Source organism: Aegilops tauschii, chromosome 4 (assembly GCF_002575655.3).
Source record: "Aegilops tauschii subsp. strangulata cultivar AL8/78 chromosome 4, Aet v6.0, whole genome shotgun sequence".
In the NCBI taxonomy this organism is placed as follows: Eukaryota; Viridiplantae; Streptophyta; class Magnoliopsida; order Poales; family Poaceae; genus Aegilops; species Aegilops tauschii.
Window position 1 is genome coordinate 219,968,070 of NC_053038.3, and position 16,517 is coordinate 219,984,586.

At 48.6% G+C, this 16,517-nt stretch overlaps 1 long non-coding RNA gene across 2 annotated transcripts; it reads right to left on the reverse strand.

Moving 5' to 3' along the window:
- Positions 1-9,957: 9,957 nt before the first annotated feature.
- LOC120962470 (uncharacterized) lies at positions 9,958-13,363 on the reverse strand. 2 transcript variants are annotated; one of them, XR_012182809.1, is made up of 4 exons: positions 13,102-13,362; positions 12,427-13,021; positions 11,553-11,643; positions 9,958-10,304 (listed from the first exon to the last, which is right to left on the reverse strand). It is a non-coding gene; the product is annotated as an uncharacterized lncRNA (long non-coding RNA). The 2 variants fall into 2 exon arrangements; XR_012182808.1 differs by having other exon boundaries at positions 12,427-13,363.
- Between the last annotated feature and the right edge of the window lie 3,154 nt (positions 13,364-16,517).

The following is a 16,517-nucleotide window of genomic DNA, read 5'->3' on the forward strand; positions in this document are numbered from 1 at the left end:
CTCGACGAGCCGAGCTATCCTGCTGCAGAATAGTCCGAACCCTCATGACGGTGTCCGAGAGTTCGGCCGCTGAATTGAGGTTCTGCTTGAGAAGGCTGCTCTGTACTTCTGCTGCTAAGGCAGTGGTGTGCTCCTCAGTGCGGAGGGAGCGTTCCGTGTTTCCATTAACTGTTATGACGCTGCGCGGTCCGGGCATCTTGAGCTTGGGATAAGCATAATGTGGCACCGCATTGAATCGAGCAAATGTGGTTCGTCTGAGCAGTGCGTGATAGCCACTGCGAAAAGGGACTATATCAAAGATTAACTCTTCGCTTCGGAATTTGTCCGGAGATCCGAAGACGACTTCTAGCGTTATTGAGCCCGTACAGCGGGCCTCTACACCTGGTATGACTCCTTTAAAGGTGCTCTTTGTGGGCTTGATCCGTGATGGGTTAATGCCCATTTTGCACACTGTATCCTGATAGAGCAGATTGAGGCTGCTGCCACCGTCCATGAGGACTCACGTCAGGTGGAATCCGTCAATGATTGGACCGAGAACCAGTGCGGCTGAACCGCCATGACGGATACTGGTCGGATGATCCCAACGATCAAAAGTGATCGGGCATGACGACCAAGGATTAAATTTTGGGGCGACTGGCTCTATCTCATAGACGTCCTTGAGCACGCGCTTGCGCCCCCTTTTTGGGGATGTGTGTAGCATATATCATGTTCACCGTTTTGACCTAAGGGGGAGATTTCTTTTGTCCCCCTGTGTTCGGTTGCCGGGGCTCCTCGTGATCATCCTCGCTTTGCGATCCCTTTTCCTTGTTCTCGGCATTTAAATTGCCGGCCTGTTTGAAAACCCAACAATCTATGTTGGTATGATTGGCTGCTTTGTCTGGGGTGCCATGGATCTGGCACGGACGATCGAGTATCAGGTCCAAGCTGGATGGTCCCTGATTGTTTCTTTTATATGGCTTCTTCCGCTAACCGGACTTGGAGCACTGAATCCGGTGTTGACTGTCGTGTCATTGGTGTTGTCTCCATTGCTTCAGCGTTTGTGTCTGCTGCGTCGGAGCTTGCCGTTGCTGTTTTTTGCCTCGGAGGTGCCTGCTTCACTGGCCATATTTTTGCTACGAGCCAGCCAACTATCCTCACCCGCACAAAAGCGGGTCATGAGTGCCGTGAGGGCTGCCATGGATTTTGGCTTTTCTTGGCCGAGGTGGCGTGCGAGCCATTCGTCCCGGATGCTATGTTTAAAGGCCGCTAGGGCTTCGGCATTCGGACAGTCGACGATCTGGTTCTTTTTGGTGAGGAACCTTGTCCAGAATTTCCTGGCTGACTCTCCAGGCTATTGGACTATGTGACTTAAGTCGTCGGCATCTGGTGGCCAAACATATGTACCTTGGAAGTTGTCGAGGAAGGCTTCTTCCAAGTCCTCCCAGCTGCCAATAGAATTTTCAGGCAGACTGTTTAACCAGTGCCGAGCTGGCCCTTTGAGTTTTAGTGGGAGGTATTTGATGGCATGCAGATCATCTCCGTGGGCCATATGGATGTGGAGAATAAAATCCTCGATCCATACCGCAGGATCGGTTGTTCCATCGTATGATTCGATATTTATGGGTTTAAACCCTTTCGGGAATTCATGATCCATTACTTCGTCAGTGAAGCAAAGAGGGTGTGCGGCGCCTCTATACCGGGTCGCATCACAACGTAGCTCCGATGGAGTCCGTCTGCGGTTTTCGGCCCGGGCGTGACTAGGATTGTCACGTCCGAATAGATAGCCGTCGTCGCATGTCGAGGCGCCTCCTCGCGATCCATAGATCGATCTTGTATCTCCTGCTCTACTGTCCAGGTCCTGCCGAAGGTCATATGTATAACCCCGAGCTGTTTTATCCCTACCTTTACGGCGAGGTGGGGCAGTCTGGTGTTCGGCTTGAGTTGCCGCTTTATCCCGACCGCATGATGGTACGGGCTCTGGCGCCTCGTCATCGAACTGGGGTAGCAATTTGTGCTTCAGGTAACTTTTGGCTGGGCACTTAAGGCCGTATTCTTCGGCTGCTAGGACGTCAGTCCATCTATCGTTGAGCAGATCTTCATCAGCTTGAAGCTGCTGCTGCTTCTTTTTCAGGCTCCTTGCAGTGGCTATTAGCTGGCACTTAAAGCGCTCCTGCTCGAGAGGTTCCTCAGGCATGATGAAATCCTCGTTGCCAAGGCTTGTCTCATCCTCGGAGGGTGCAAGATAAGTGCTGCCCTCTGAGTCGTTGTCTATGGCCTGTTCATCGGGGCTAACTTGCCCATCATCCCGTCCGTCCTGTTCGGCCGTTTGTTTGTTGGGGTCTTCTCTGTCTTCGGCGCCGTCCGGAGTGTGATCGTCTCCTGTGCCGGTGTTGCTGTCCTTGCTGCGGCGGGATTTAGAGCGGTGCCACTGACGCCGGCGCTTTGGTTGTGTCTTAGGAGGCTCATCCTCAGATGGATTTTCCTTGTCCTCGCCGTTATTCTCTTTGGGTGTATCTGTAACACCCACGATGCGGCTATATCTCCCACGTGTCGAGGCACGACTTAGAGGCATAACCGCATTGTGGTTTTGTCGCAAGAAGGGTCATCTTCACACAATCCCATGTAATGAACAAGAATGGGATAAAGAGTTGGCTTACAATCGCCACTTCACACAATACATAAATAAATCATACATCATTCAAGATACACACATAGGTCCGACTACGGAACCAAGATAAAAGAAGACAACCCAACTGCTAGATCCCTGATCGTCCCAACTGGGCACCACTACTGATCAATATGAAAAGAAACAACACAACGAACAAGATCTTCATCGAGCTCCCACTTGAGCTCAGTTGCGTCACCTGCACTGGTCTCATCGGCACTTGCAACTGTTTTGGAAGTATCTGTGAGTCACAAGGACTCAACAATCTCACTCCCGCGAGGTCAAGACTATTTAAGCTTATAGGAAAGGATGGTGTAATAAGGTGGAGCTGCAGCAAGCACTAAGCATATATGGTGGCTAACATACGCAAATGAGAGCGAGAAGAGAAGCAACGGAACGGTCGTGAATTAGCAATGATCAAGAAGTGATCCTGAACTCCTACTTACGTCAAACATAACCCAGAAACCGTGTTCACTTCCCGGACTCCGCCGAGAAGAGACCATCACGGCTACACACGCGGTTGATGCGTTTTAATTAAGGTCAAGTGTCAAGTTCTCTACAACCGGATGTTAACAAATTCCCATCTGCCTCATAACCGCGGGCACGGCTTTCGAATGATAATACCCTACAGGGGTGTCCCAACTTAGCCCATTATAAGCTCTCACGGTCAATGAAGGATAAACCTTCTCCCGGGAAGACCCGATCAGTCTCGGAATCCCGGTTTACAAGACATTTCGACAATGGTAAAACAAGACCAGCAAAGCCGCCCGGATGTGCCGACAAATCCCGATAGGAGCTGCACATATCTCGTTCTCAGGGCACACCGGATAAGTCAAGCTACGAGTAAAACCAGACCTCGAGTTTGCCTGAGGTGGCCCCGCAGGCTGCTCGGTTCGGACCAACACTCGAAGGAGCACTGGCCCGGGGGGGTCTAAAATAAAGATGACCATTGAGTCTGCAGAACCCAAGGGAAAAGGGGATAGGTGGTAGCAAATGGTAAAACCAAGGTTGGGCCTTGCTGGAGGAGTTTTATTCAAAGCGAACTGTCAAGGGGGTCCCATAAATCACCCAACCGCGTAAGGAACGCAAAAATCAAGGAACATAACACCGGTATGACGGAAACTAGGGCGGCAAGAGTGGAACAAAACACCAGGCATAAGGCCGAGCCTTCCACCCTTTACCAAGTATATAGATGCATTAAATAAGATAAGAGATATTGTGATATCCCAACATAAATAGAATCCAACATGGAGCAATCTTCATCTTCTCCTGCAACGAGCAACGCTATAAGAGGGGCTGAGCAAAAGCGTTAACATAGCCAAACAATGGTTTGCTAGGAAGGGTGAAAAGGTTAGGGGCTGACATGGCAGTATGGGAGGCATGATATAGCAAGTGGTAGGTAGCGCAGCATGGAAATAGAGCGAGCAACTAGCAAAGCAAAGATAGAAGTGATTTCGAGGGGTGGTCATCTTGCCTGAGATCCCGCAAGGAAGAAGAACGAGTCCATGAAGAAGACAAGCGGACGGAGTCGAACGAAACCTCACAACTCCGGAACGAAACCGAAGCTAACGAGAGAAGCAACCCGGAAAGAAACAAACAACATAGTAAACAACCACCACAGAAACATGGCATGATGCACAATCAAGTATGATGCATGTCCGGTTTAATGAGGCATGGCATGGCAAAGTGCATAAACAATACTACAAATTAAATGGAGCTCCATATGCAACGAGTTGCATATTGACGAAACACCACAACAATTATTTAGTTCTCTCTCGTTTATGTACCCAACAATGTTAAATGTTGATTACCATGGCAAGAGGTGAGACATAAGTAAACTACACATTTTAGGCAATTTAAATGAGGCCGGAATGACAAACAACAATTCCCGAAAAATCCTCATGTCCATAATTTAGATTTGGTACTGTTCTGCCTAAACCCATATTTTAATGTTGTTAAAAAGCAAAATAATGTGCACCATGTTAAACTAGGCATTTTTCTACCCCATTTACATATGAAGTTTATTAAAATCCGAGCTACGGTTATTTAGTTATGAAATAAATCATTTTAACATATTATTCGAGCAAATTTAATCAAACAACATTTTAAACAATTTTAACATGGGTGAAAGTGGCATATTATTAAACTACACAAAATTCTAAGCATTTTACATATTTAGTTTGTTTTAATCCGATGCACGGTTGTGGAGTTATTAAATGCATGAAGTGCAAGGGGTTTTCTGTAAAACAGTAATTCCCTGGATAAATAGACAAATTCGTCCAGAGGAAAAAAACACAACATGGGCTGAGTTAGCACACTGCTGGGCCAGGGACTGGGCTGTGGCTCACATTGGGCCTGCGGGACGCGCGGAGCTGGGCTCGCGGGCGAAGGGAGCTGGGCCTGCGCAGCTGTGACCCAGCCAATGCTCGCGGTCAACGGGGACCAGATCGGGCAAAGACTGGCGCTCCAGACGAACTGGAGGGGCGCCGTCCTCGTCAGGAACCGATGAAGACGACGGCGACAGGGACGGCGCCGAGGCAGTGAAGGCGAGCGGATCTGGGCGTCGGGGGTCCATCTCCGGCGATGTTGGCGGCAGCTAGTTCTCCTGGTCAGAGAGAAAACGAGAGGGATGAGAGACAGAGAGGAAGACGAGCAGGAGAAGGACCGGAGGAGGGGGCACGTGATGGCGACGAGGCTGACGAAGTGGCCGTTGGGGGTCACGAAGCTCGTGCGCGACCAGAGGAGCTCGGGGGCTCGGGTGCGCGAGGCTGGAAGAAGCTCCGGCTGGTCGAGGGAGGAGGCGCACGGCTGCTGGGCTTGGGCGCTCGGCCTCCTGTTCGGTTGCTTCGGCCATGAGGACGAGGAGGCGGACACGCAAGGTGGAGCTCGGGCGCGCGAGAGACCCGGCGTGGACGCGGCTTGGGCTGCAGCCATCCATGGCGCTGCATTAGGAGGTTGAGAGGGAGATGTGAGGCACGGGAGGTGCAGGGGAAAACGGAGGAGCAGCAGCAGGGCATCTCACCGGTGGCAGAGGGGTCCCGTGCTCCAGCGAGGTGGACCTCCAGCGTGGCACGCGAAGACGACGGGATCTAGGGGAGGCACTAGTTGGCAGGGAGAGCTCGAGAGGGAGTTTGGATCGGGGGCACGGGCACCTAGATCTAGGAGGAGCAGTGGGGAGCGCTGGATGGATGGATCAGGCAGGAGGAACGGTGGTTGGCTCGGGATGGATCCTGAGAGAACAGTGGCGGCGGCGGTGAGATGGATGGGACAGGGGAGGATCCCTAGAAAATAGGGTTTGGTCTGATTATATAGCAGGTAGATTAGTTTAGGGGCTACTCGGGCCCTCCGATTATAATCGGGCGGTCGAGAATAAGTAGGCTAGAGCGTCCAACAAAGAAAACGGTGATGTTTTGTAGATGTTAGGGGATGATCCGGACCCAACGGTAACGAAAGTCCGGTTCGGGTTCGGGACAAATTTCGGACGCGCGCGAGGGGGCGATGCACTGTGCAAAGAGGGACTCCGGTTTAAGCAAGAGGGAAAACGAAGAGGTTGGTCTCGGAAGGGTCAGGGGAAGCAAGGGGGGGCGCGGCCACTACGAGGGGATGCAAGTTTTAAAGCATGGCGGCAACAAAGTGCCGATGCAATGCAAATGATGCGATGATGAATGCAACACACAAATAAATCACACGGCGACAACGAAAAACATGGAAGCCGTCTGGAGCGTCGGTCTCGGGGCGTTACAACACTCCACCACTACAAGAGGATCTCGTCCCGAGATCTAGGATGGCACCGGAGGGAAACGGAAGATGAGGAGAAGAGGTAAAACTAAATTGCTTCTTTGACAAACGAGTGAAACCAAAGAACCTTGAGAGGTTGAAAACTTGAAAGAAGAATACGACAGAGTTGAACAAAATTGAGAAGACTCCGGTAGAAAAGAGAACAAGGAACACCATGTGAACTTTGGAGTTTGCAATGCTATGAATGACGAGAACAATGGATGAGAAGTACATGCGAGCACTCCGGTTGAAACGAGATGTACAAGGAACGATAATGATCAATTACGAAAACGCTCCGGTTGGAAAATGGAAGGGGGTACAATATGGACTTGGCAAAATGAAAGCACTTGGATGAGACTCCTGTTAGAAGAGGAATGATAGACACCAACACTCCGGTTAAAACAAGATAGGGAAGGGATAAGAATGATATAATTTGGGCTGCACTCCGCCGGTAAATGGAAGGAATTGAACATGATCTTGACAAGATGAGAGGATACTCGATGAAATTAACAACACATTGCCTCCGGAACTAAAGAAAGAATGGCACAAGGGGTAAGAAAGATTTCAGACAGCAGTCCGGTTGAGAAGGGAGGCAAAACTTGATAAGATGAGAGAACTCGAGTGAAAACACGACACTCCGGCTAAATGGATAAGAAAGGGAAAAATTACATGTTCTTGACAAAACAAGATGATTGATCGAAGAGAGCAACATCACAATGCCTCCGGGACGAACGAATAGAAGATAGATCGTCAGAATAAGATACGGAGAAGGAAATGACAACACCTTCCACAAATGAGCTTGGAAAGCTTCCTTCCAAGAAGGTTAGAACGGAATTGTTGGAAAATCAACAACGAAAAGAATAAGCTTGTAGTGGGCTTATGGAAAACTTCTCAAAATTATGAGGTGACAACCCGCCACTAACGGAAACAAATGATTGGATTGATATCAGCAAGGAGATGAAAACTTCTACACCGAGATGAGAAGGAGAAAATTTGGATCATTGATAACCACCACAAATAGCTACATTCCTTAGGGAAGGCTTTAGGTGAATTATAACCCAATATAACTCCAACAAAAGATTGATTGGTCGAAAAGATCTCTTGAACGAAACAGAAAATGATGGATTTAATTATCTCATTCCTGACAACTTGTGAATCATGAAACATGAAGGAAATTGTCAAAATGACATAACACCATCCCAAAAGATAAGGTAGAGAGAATTGCACTTCGGAATGCAAGATGAAGAATGTTTAAACTCCTCAAAACAACACATGTGTTGAGCACCATGTTTATTTTTGAGTATAGCTTGGCGGATCTTGACTCCAAGAGAAATCTTGAAGAACAATTGAAGAATGAAAAGAATCCTTGATGAACCCCCATGTAGAGCTTCCATGAAGAACTCCGGTAATATAAGAATGATCAAACGAAATGGAAACTTAAAAAGAACTCCGGGAGAAGCCTTGCAATGATTAGATGAAGCTTTGAAATGATATAATTGAAATAACTTGAAGCTCCGGAAAGAAAAGATGAACAACTCCGGAAAGAAGAAATTAGATCACTTGGATGAAACAATAATAAGAATTATGTTATGCGTATCCTTCACCAATATAAATTGATGACAAGCAATGGATTTGGCATACTACTTATTCTCGTAGAAAGGATTAACATAGATATTGCGCACACTTGGGAAGGTCTTGATGGAACCACCGTAAGAATTGAAAATGAAAGTAGCAAAGGCACAATTCACCGAGAAGATTTAGAAAAATGAATAAAGATACTTGACGGAATATAAATCTATGAGAACGAAGAGAACACGAACTGAATAGAGGATATTTGAATGATGCACCGGTAAGATTTGGAGAACGAGAGCTGAAAGCTGAGAACAAAGAAATCTTCTGAAATGATGGCCTTTGGATGATCAAGAAGCGAAAACAACTCATGAAATGCTCCGTATGGGTGAAAAGAATTCTCTTAATCGAAAACAATTATGAGAGGATGGCATAAGCTATAACTATGAATCTTGAAGAGAACGGATCAAGATTTAGGAGAAATTCTCCTTCGGTCTTCAAATGTGGAGAATGATGATGAGAAACACCACCATGAATTATTGAGGTACTCCGGGATGAAAAATTAGAAAGGTTGAACCAACGATGAAAAGAATTTGAAAGATCTTGGAGAAAGAAATATGACTGATGGAAATTCATTCTTACGTCAAACTTTGCAATGAATTTGAGAATAACTCCGGAAAGAATTAGAAGAGTCAGGTAAGATCCTGGAAAAAAGACCTGTGGGTTAGGGCCCACTCAAAAGAAACACCGTTGGAAAGATTGCTTGAAAGATAGAATACACCGGTTGAATTAAATGGCTTTAATGAGATAACAACCTCAAAATAGCTTGAACAGATTGATAATGGAGACACAAATCTTCTGAGATATCTTGTACACTCCGGAACAATTGAATAGCAAGCGGGGAATGATTAAGAGTTGCACCGGCATGAGAAAACATTTGAAACGAGGAAAGGACATGATCGACAAAGCTTGAATTGAATCCACCGGAGATGAAAAAGAACGAAGAATAGTAAACTTGAAGAACATCTTCATGAGAACCACCGGGTAAGAACATTGATTGAAAAGAATGAAGAGACTTCACGTGAATAAAATGGATACTTGGTTAAGAATCTGAGTCCTTGAAAAAAAGGGTGGGAGGATGGGAAAACAAAGGCAACTTGGGGCAGATGAAACAAACACCGTTGAGAAAAGCTTAGAATTGATCTTGCGAACGTTGGAATGACTGGATGCACTTGAAGAGAAACACGCCGGTTGGAAAAGAATTAACATGACGATCTCGATGATCAAGAAGGATTATCATCCGCATAGAAATATGAGAACACCGTTTAGGAAAAGTATGGATTCAACATTTGACTTCGAAGCAACTCGAATACCACAAATAAAAACAAAACAAAGGATTGGCTCGCAGAATAAGCCGGAACAAACATATGATAGAGATTTCGTCCGATGTTTTTGTGGTGGGGCCCACACGGGCTCGATCGTACAGCACCATCATGTACAAGGCAGTGCACATGACATACGAAGCATCCCCGAGTCGGCATAGCCAAGGACTCTTTAAGACACTACGAGACCACTGTAAAACCAATCGTGTACAGGCGGACCACTAGACGTCGAACCCCAATCTCATATCATGCATCTATCGGAAAGATATCCTAAGGCTACTTGAATTCCCACTTATAAACTCCCGAAACTTTCTGGTTATGCAATCTGGTGTTGGGGATACAGGGGACACAAAATATATCACCCAAACTAACAATACCTAGATCCAGCTGTATCCATCCGTCAACACATAACCAAGAAGACTCCGGAAATCGTTTACCTCAACCTTCGAAAAGCATCCGTTATACTAGTTATGGCAATACTCCCGAACTCCCGCCCCAGTACTGGGTGGCGTCTAGGTGATCTCACCAACAACTGCATAAAAGAGATTTCGATGTCGGCGAAACTCAGGTATTCCAGAACTGCAATGATAAAATTGTGACGACTTAGAGGCATAACCGCATTGTGGTTTTGTCGCAAGAAGGGTCATCTTCACACGATCCCATGTAATGAACAAGAATGGGATAAAGAGTTGGCTTACAATCGCCACTTCACACAATACATAAATAAATCATACATCATTCAAGATACACACATAGGTCCGACTACGGAACCAAGATAAAAGAAGCCAACCCAACTGCTAGATCACTGATCGTCCCAACTGGGCACCACTACTGATCAATATGAAAAGAAACAACACAACGAACAAGATCTTCATCGAGCTCCCACTTGAGCTCAGTTGCGTCACCTGCACTGGTCTCATCCGCACCTGCAACTGTTTTGGAAGTATCTGTGAGTCACGAGGACTCAGCAATCTCACTCCCGCGAGGTCAAGACTATTTAAGCTTATAGGAAAGGATGGTGTAATAAGGTGGAGCTGCAGCAAGCACTAAGCATATATGGTGGCTAACATACGCAAATGAGAGCGAGAAGAGAAGCAACGGAACGGTCGTGAATTAGCAATGATCAAGAAGTGATCCTGAACTCCTACTTACGTAAAACATAACCCAGAAACCGTGTTCACTTCCCGGACTCCGCCGAGAAGAGACCATCACGGCTACACACGCGGTTGATGCGTTTTAATTAAGGTCAAGTGTCAAGTTCTCTACAACCGGATATTAACAAATTCCCATCTGCCTCATAACCGCGGGCACAGCTTTCGAATGATAATACCCTGCAGGGTTGTCCCAACGTAGCCCATTATAAGCTCTCATGGTCAACGAAGGATAAACCTTCTCCCGGGAAGACCCGATCAGTCTCGGAATCCCGGTTTACAAGACATTTCGACAATGGTAAAACAAGACCAGCAAAGCCGCCCGGATGTGCCGATAAATCCCGATAGGAGCTGCACATATCTCGTTCTCAGGGCACACCGGATAAGTCAAGCTACGAGTAAAACCAGACCTCGAGTTTCCCCGAGGTGGCCCCGCAGGCTGCTCGGTTCGGACCAACACTCGAAGGAGCACTGGCCCGGGGGGGTCTAAAATAAAGATGACCCTTGAGTCTGCAGAACCCAAGGGAAAAGGGGATAGGTGGTAGCAAATGGTAAAACCAAGGTTGGGCCTTGCTGGAGGAGTTTTATTCAAAGCGAACTGTCAAGGGGGTCCCATAAACCACCCAACCGCGTAAGGAACGCAAAAATCAAGGAACATAACACCGGTATGACGGAAACTAGGGCGGCAAGAGTGGAACAAAACACCAGGCATAAGGCCGAGCCTTCCACCCTTTACCAAGTATATAGATGCATTAAATAAGATAAGAGATATTGTGATATCCCAACATAAATAGAATCCAACATGGAGCAATCTTCATCTTCTCCTGCAACTAGCAACGCTATAAGAGGGGCTGAGCAAAAGCGGTAACATAGCCAAACAATGGTTTGCTAGGAAGGGTGAAAAGGTTAGGGGCTGACATGGCAGTATGGGAGGCATGATATAGCAAGTGGTAGGTAGCGCAGCATGGCAATAGAACGAGCAACTAGCAAAGCAAAGATAGAAGTGATTTCGAGGGGTGGTCATCTTGCCTGAGATCCCACAAGAAAGAAGAACGAGTCCATGAAGAAGACAAGCGGACGGAGTCGAACGAATCCTCACAACTCCGGAACGAAACCGAAGCTAACGAGAGAAGCAACCCGGAAAGAAACAAACAACATAGTAAACAACCACCACAGAAACATGGCATGATGCACAATCAAGTATGATGCATGTCCGGTTTAATGAGGCATGGCATGGCAAAGTGCATAAACAATACTACAAATTAAATGGAGCTCCATATGCAACGAGTTGCATATTGACGAAACACCACAACAATTATTTAGTTCTCTCTCATTTATGTACCCAACAATGTTAAATGTTGATTACCATGGCAAGAGGTGAGACATAAGTAAACTACACATTTTAGGAAATTTAAATGAGGCCGGAATGACAAACAACAATTCCCAAAAAATCCTCATGTCCATAATTTAGATTTGGTACTGTTCTGCCTAAACCCATATTTTAATGTTGTTAAAAAGCAAAATAAAGTGCACCATGTTAAACTAGGCATTTTTCTATCCCATTTACATATGAAGTTTATTAAAATCCGAGCTACGGTTATTTAGTTATGAAATAAATCATTTTAACATATTATTCGAGCAAATTTAATCAAACAACATTTTAAACAATTTTAACATGGGTGAAAGTGGCATATTATTAAACTACACAAAATTCTAAGCATTTTACATATTTAATTTGTTTTAATCCGATGCACGGTTGTGGAGTTATTAAATGCATGAAGTGCAAGGGGTTTTCTGTAAAACAGTAATTCCCTGTATAAATAGACAAATTCGTCCAAAGGAAAAAAACACAACATGGGCTGAGTTAGCACACTGCTGGGCCAGGGACTGGGCTATGGCTCACATTGGGCCTGCAGGGACGCGCGGAGCTGGGCTCGCGGGCGAAGGGAGCTGGGCCTGCGCAGTTGTGACCCAGCCAATGCTCACGGTCAACGGGGACCAGATCGGGCAAAGACTGGCGCTCGAGACGAACTGGAGGGGCGCCGTCCTCGTCAGGAACCGATGAAGACGACGGCGACAGGGACGGCGCCGAGGCAGTGAAGGCGAGCGGATCTGGGCGTCGGGGGTCCATCTCCGGCGATGTTGGCGGCAGCTAGTTCTCCTGGTCAGAGAGGAAACGAGAGGGATGAGAGACAGAGGGGAAGACGAGCAGGAGAAGGACGGGAGGAGGGGGCACGTGACGGCGACGAGGCTGACGAAGTGGCCGTTGGGGGTCACGAAGCTCGTGCGCGACCAGAGGAGCTCGGGGGCTCGGGTGCGCGAGGCTGGAAGAAGCTCCGGCTGGTCGAGGGAGGAGGCGCACGGCTGCTGGGCTTGGGCGCTCGGCCTCCTGTTCGGTTGCTTCGGCCATGAGGACGAGGAGGCGGACACGCAAGGTGGAGCTCGGGCGCGCGAGAGACCCGGCGTGGACGCGGCTTGGGCTGCAGCCATCCATGGCGCTGCATTAGGAGGTCGAGAGGGAGATGTGAGGCATGGGAGGTGCAGGGGAAAACGGAGGAGCAGCAGCAGGGCATCTCACCGGCGGCAGAGGGGTCCTGTGCTCCGGCGAGGTGGAACTCCAGCATGGCACGCGAAGAAGACGGGATCCAGGGGAGGCACTAGTTGGCAGGGAGAGCTCGAGAGGGAGTTTGGATCGGGGGCACGGGCACCTAGATCGAGGAGGAGCAGTGGGGAGTGCTGGATGGATGGATCAGGCAGGAGGAACGGTGGTTGGCTCGGGATGGATCCCGAGAGAACAGTGGCGGCGGCGGTGAGATGGATGGGACAGGGGAGGATCCCTAGAAAATAGGGTTTGGTCTGATTATATAGCAGGTAGATTAGTTTAGGGGCTACTCGGGCCCTCCGATTATAATCGGGCGGTCGAGAATAAGTAGGGTAGAGCGTCCAACAAAGAAAACGGTGATGTTTTGTAGATGTTAGGGGATGATCCGGACCCAACGGTAACGAAAGTCCGGTTCGGGTTCGGGACAAATTTCGGACGCGCGCGAGGGGGCGATGCACTATGCAAAGAGGGACTCCGGTTTAAGCAAGAGGGAAAACGAAGAACGAGGTTGGTCTCGGAAGGGTCAGCGGAAGCAAGGGGGGCGCGGCCACTACGAGGGGATGCAAGTTTTAAAGCATGGCGGCAACGAAGTGCCGATGCAATGCAAATGATGCGATGATGAATGCAACACACAAATAAATCACACGGCGACAACGAAAAACATGAAAGCCGTCTGGAGCGTCGGTCTCGGGGCGTTACAGTATCCACCATGTATACGTCGTACGAAGAGGTGGCCGTCCAGCGCCCGGTAAACGGTGGGTTTTGGCCATGCTCCTCATCTACATCGCGTCCATACCGTCGATGTCTTCGGAGCCATAATCGAGCATGTCGGTCAAGTCCTCGACAGTGGCTATGTAGTGGGTGGCGGGTGGGAAGCGAAATTCCCCGTCATCAGCCTCCAGTTCGAACCGGACATAGTTCGGCTGTGAGCCCTCCGCTAATGATTGATTTTTTAATGAGTTTAATATGTCGCCTAAAGGCGAGTGTCGGAAGATGTTCGCGGCACTGAATTCGACGATCGACGACCGATCCAGCTCGACATGTGCGGACACACATGGTTCGGAACTTATGGCCGGAAATGGATCTGAGATTCCGAAGACACGGATATCACCTGAGGTTAGGTCTGTGTGCGGTTCCAACGCCATGGAATCTGCGGCCTCCGTGGCGGGATTGAGCTTCCCGTCCTCGGATGGCGCGATCTGCTCTGGATCTAAGGCCAGAGTAGTTACAGGTGCAATTTCCTGAGCATGGTCCGATGACGGATTTAGGACATGTTCATCGTAGGGACAGGGAGCGGCTGCCATGGTCTCGAAGCCGTCGAAGATCATGTCTCCATGGATATCCACGATGTAGTTCAAGCCCCCAAATCTGACCTGATGGCCAAGGGCGAAGCTATCGATCTGCTCCAGATGGCCAAGCGAGTTGGCCTGCAGCGCGAAGCCGCCAAAAACGAAGATCTGTCCGGGGAGGAAGGTTTCCCCTTGGACAGCATCGTTGTTGACGATTGAAGGAGCCATCAAACCTTTTGAGGATGGCACAGTGGAACTCTCAATGAAAGCACCAATGTCGGTGTGAAAACCGGCGGATCTCGGGTAGGGGGTCCCGAACTGTGCGTCTAAGGTCGATGGTAACAGGAGACGGGGGACACAATGTTTACCCAGGATTGGGCCCTCTCTATGGAGGTAATACCCTACTTCCTGCTTGATTGATCTTAATGAATATGAGTATTACAAGAGTTGATCTACCACGAGATCGTTAATGGCTAAAACCCTAGAAGTCTAGCCTGTATAAATGTCCATCTTTCCGGACTAAGCCCTCCGGTTTATATAGACACCGAGGGGACTAGGGTTGTACAAAGTCGGTTATAGTGAAAGGAATCTTCATATTTGGCCACCAAGCTTGCCTTCCACGCCAAGGAGAGTCCCATCCGGACACGGAAGAGAGTCTTCGGTCTTGTATCTTCATAGCCCATTAGTCCGGCCCATGTCCAACAGGCCGGACGCCCGAGGACCCCTTAGTCAAGGACTCCCTCAATGCACCAGGCAGTTGTCAAGTCGGGCAGTTGCCGAGGCGGCGTGGGCAAGTGGAGACGCCCACGTCCCATCAAGTGCCATGCGTCAGCCCGGCCCGCAGGTGATTGGGGCCCGCAGCACTTCGCCCTTGCCCTTTGGCTTCGCCTCAAAGCATTGTTCAAGCGCGCCTTGGGCCCGGGGGCTATTGTCGGTGTTCTGGGAACTAGGGCACTCAGACTTGCCTTCCTGCGGCCCACGGCGTGGCTCCACTAACAGCCTGGTTTGACCCATCTACCAGATTGCCAAGACAATACCCTCACGAGGGGCCAGGCCTCGCGAGGCGGACGACACCAAGACCTCCAGAGGGAGCGGCCTCCCCAGGCTACCTCCCGAGGAGCGGAGATTCCTATGCAGGTGCCCAACCTCCTGAGGTTGCGATGACTCAAGCCATGACGACCAAGGGCAGTCGGGCGTCAACAGGCATAAGAGGAGCAGTTTCCTCTTTGGTGCTAGGAGGCAAGCGTAGGCGTGGGTTCCCGAGGAATCTGGCAAAGGTCACGACCAGAGGCTTTGCAGGCGAAGACCACCATTCATCAAGATAAGATGTACTACTTGTCCCCTTTGAAATTCACCGCTGTGGAATCCCTTCCCGCCTACGTTTTGGGGGAAGAGGACCAAGGCCACTATAAGTATAGGTTAGCCACCACCGTAGAAGGGGTTGACTCATTCCCTCACCAGAGCAGACATCGCGAGGTTGTTCATCCCTTGTACTAGTTCATCCCCAGACCCTCGTGAGGCCAATCCATCACAAAGCAGGAGTAGGGTTTTACACCGCAAGGTGGCCGGAACCTGGGTAAACTGTCGTGTTCATCTTCTTCCTTGTTCATTGAGCTAAGCCGTGGGGCGACGAGCTGGTTGGCTGGAGAGATTGAGTTCTTCGCGCTCTTGGGTCTGCAGAGCCCCGAATCCGACAGCGATGGCTCCACACCTAAGTCCTTGTCACATCCCTAGTTCTGGTATACACTAGGCTAGCCCTTCATGTGTGCATCATGTTTAAATTTCTCAGAAACATGAAATGGGGATGAAAGAAACCCCAGCACCACTTAATCCAACTAGGGTTACTGAAATGCTTTTTCAATGAACCTAATATGCCCTTCTAAAATGTTCATCATATTTGCCTTGGTCTAGAACCTCTGTCAAAAATGGCTCACATTTTTCTAGGACAACATTGGGTCACTGAATTAAATCATAAGTATTTGGAATTTGGACATTTAAACACTATTAAATAATCTAAATGTCCAAATAATTCTGAACTTAAGTGAGGGCTCTTGGATATATTCCAAACAGGGCCCACAATTATTTTCAGGGTTTTTGACAATG